Raw genomic sequence first — 3795 nt, 5'->3', positions numbered from 1 at the left:
GGAGTCCAACTCTCACCGGAAACGAGCCCAACTTACTGCCGGCAATGCGGACCAGACTCTGACACCGGTCGTACCGCTTTCATATATTTGTTCATAATTCTCTGTAGACATCATAGAAGTTATCTTGATGGGTTCCGTAAATGTTTGAAGTGTTTGAAAGAGACAAAAGTAAAACAGTGTTTTTTTAATTCAGGAAGAACAGTTTTTATTCAGAATAAATAGAAGTTAAAGATATAAAATGGTCATGTCAGTGATTAAAAAAACATAGTTATGTTTTATTGACATGCACAGGTTCAGGACTTTTCTTGATTACTTTCAACATCGATGCCACATTGAAGTAAATATAAACAGTTCAGGTAAAATAATAAGTAGAAATGAGCACATTTTCACTTTCTTTATACACTTTGCAAATGGTATATGTGCTGCTAATGTAGGTAAAATTTGCCAAACACATTGTAAAACTAGCATTCTCATTTTTACAAAACTTTAAAGTCAGAACTCTGTTTATACAAGTAGTATTTAATTATAAACACTGGCTGAATAAAACCATGTTTACTCCAAACTGAAGCAATGACACTAAGGTCCAAAGAGCAGCATGAATCTGTGCTACATTGTAATCTAGGTCAGAAAAAGGTGCAAGACATAAACAGCTGCTCTCATCATGAACTGAACTCTGACAGATAACACCTTGTTTATTCATCTGGTCTATCAAAACAAATAAAATCCAGTCATAAATACATTTATATAAAAGAAATGAAATTACTAAAAATTAAACTGTTCATAAAAAACATGCTTAGCTTATATAAAAATTACAAGTGTTTATTAGAGTTTAAATCTTTACAAAGTCCATTAGAAGATGCAGGTTCATTTTTAAGAGAAATATTTATTTAAAGGAACTTATTACTAGTTGGATTTCAACAAAGCTCTTGTAAAGCCATTTTTAATTCAAAAGGGGGAATTTAGCCTAGTAGAAAAATAAATAGGCATAAATGTTCATACACAAATGAAACCTGTTAATGTTAAATTGCTAAATAAATCAAAGTTATTTTTTGTCTTTGAAATTACTAATTTACCATCTGTTTTTCTGTGTCTTGACATTATTTTGTTCTTCATGATATATTGAGAGAGTTAGTATGGCAGAGACCAAGTGAAGTTGTGCCTCCTAATTGAGCACAAGAAATTAATTCAGGTGTGTGCATATGAATCTGACAAGCTCGCTCAAATCACGCCATATGGCGCCACCTCCTGGTTCTGTATGTTAGAAACTGAAGGTTCTAAAATAAAAGAATTAAATGATCATTTGAATTATCTAATTCAGATAATTCAGTGATTTTTTGTCACCTATTTATAGGTACATAATATTATGGAGTTACATAAAATAGGAATGATTCGATTGAAATAACTTTTTTTGTAAAGTGTATCAAGACAACATTGTTGTGAATGTGAGTTTTGTCAATAAACTAATTGAACCAAGTCAAACATGTCTTGATTAAATATGAGCTGCTTTGTTAAGGGACTCATTTTAAAAGGTTTCAGATACAGTTTAAGACAATTGTTTAAGTGATTTGTCATTTCGTGTCATTTTGCCATTTTGCCATATTTATTTATCATTCTTCAGCATCTTTATATTTTAGAGATTATTCTATTTTCCACAGAGGAATGAAGGTCTTACAGGAAAGGTTATGTTTTCTAGATCTACTCTGTAACAGGAGCCTTAGTGCTTGGGTCCATTTCATAAATAACAAGAAATCACTTTAGTTTCTCTGGAACAGTATCAAAGAGTGGTACACACCAATAATGCTCTGCACCACAAAAACTAGTAATTTTGGTCTGGTTTCTCTTAAATATGAAGCATTGGTGTAAATTCAAACTGGAAGACTCTCTAGCCTGGCCTGTATCGTCCAATCGGTGTGTCTCACTCATCGTCATCGACCTATCAGTGCTGGACCAAGCCATGTCACGGCCAATCACCGACCAAGCTCCCGGTGATAAGGACCTCCATCCATGGCACCTTTTGCTTTCCAGCTGCGCTCAACCCACCTCCGCCCCTTCTCAACCTACACTCTCCCGGCTCTTCAGAGCGAGCGTATGTTTTCCACGCTTCTTCAACCTGCCTTCAGGGGAGAGGTGGATGGAGGGAGTGCCGATTTATGTTTTCGCATCCACCTGAATAATGTGTAGTTGCGCCATTGCTCAAACCTATCAGTTAAACTGAAAGTTGAGGAGAGGAAGAGGTTTTTTTTTATGGCAATAATGGTTTCTGTTCAACAGTAGGTTGATGGGAAGAAAGGCAGAGAGAAAAGAGGAAGACATGCATCAAATTGCTCTAAACCTGGAAGTGAAATGAGGTCATCTGCATTGAGAACTGCAGCCTCCATATTTGGAGCTTCCGCTTTACCACTGAGTCACTTCCCTGAATATGTTGTTGTTTACTTTTGCCTCTACCACTTCCTCTTTTTAGCAAAACAGCATCTCATAAATTGTGGAGAGACAACATATTGCACTCCTTTTCAACCATCTAAATCTGACCTAAATAACTAATCACAAAATGTTACAATCATAGCAGAGGATCAAGAGGTTGAAAAGTCAAGGCTTGGCATCACTACAGTCAACAGTAGATAAATAGAACAGCTGAAACCAAATCTTATCAAAGACTTACATTGATGAAGCTTTTTAAAAATGGTTTTTTCTATTCTAGATCAATTTGGAGGATTGCAGTAAATAAACATTTTAACAATGTTTGAAGAATGTATAAAACTTTATATATTTGATTCATTATTGTAAGACTTTAAAACTTTCAGGAAGGAGATAAATAGGAATAAACCCAAAAGGCAAAAATACAGCAGAACCAGTACCAGTTTCTTCATGTTGTATCATGTTTTTTTCTCAGATGATCTGTTACAAGAAAATATATTAGTGCAATGATTGACTGCATACTCTCACAAGACTTTATAAAAAACTACTTAACTGTTGAGTATTTTTAAAATATAAAGTAATTAAAATGTATCCAAGTAATTTAAACTGTTTCCTTTTTAACAGATTCCTACTTCAGAACTCACCTTTAAAGAACCAAAGGCTGATGATTTTATTTCTTCTTTATCCGTGTCATTTCCTCATACACATGTTCTGGTTCTTTACTTCGTTGTGTAGCTGCAGAATTCTCATAAATATGACTTTCTTCCTTAATTTTATTTGTCTCTATTTTTGACATGTTTTCATAATTATGTTGTTGCTCTGGGAAGAAAATATTATGAACATAACATTTTAAATATTTTCTTAATACGTGTATTGATGATAAGCCAGTTTAAACTATTTCCTTGAGCTCTGTAGTTAATGATACAAGTTCCCTAAAATATTTACATTTACAACTAGATCAGTTACTAGGAAAGTGAAGTAATTTAGATTCATGTATTGAATGGAGTGTACACATACTAACCTGTTGTGCCTGATTGTGGTCCAGTTTTCACATTTTCTCTAGAAAGCCCATATTCAGAGAAAATATATCGTTAAAATGAGTTAATCAACATATTCATCATCAATAATTTCTTGACAATAAAATTAAAACTCAAGAAATTTTATAATGCAGGTAGGATAATTTATGACATACAAGAAAACATAATCAAGGCAACTTGTGATAAATATGGATAACTGAGAAAACACTTGTGTGATGTTAATCATAGTTTAGTATTAACTGTGGTCTAATGTAGTTTAAAAAGCTTCACATGTAAAATGTATTGTTGGTTACATAAAGAAACTCACCTTCTTTTGTAGATGAAATATCCTCCAGCAGCTCCT

The sequence above is a fragment of the Poecilia formosa genome, unplaced genomic scaffold (assembly GCF_000485575.1).
Source record: "Poecilia formosa unplaced genomic scaffold, Poecilia_formosa-5.1.2 Scaffold1243, whole genome shotgun sequence".
Classification (NCBI taxonomy): domain Eukaryota; kingdom Metazoa; phylum Chordata; class Actinopteri; order Cyprinodontiformes; family Poeciliidae; genus Poecilia; species Poecilia formosa.
Note: the sequence above shows the minus strand (reverse complement) of the source record.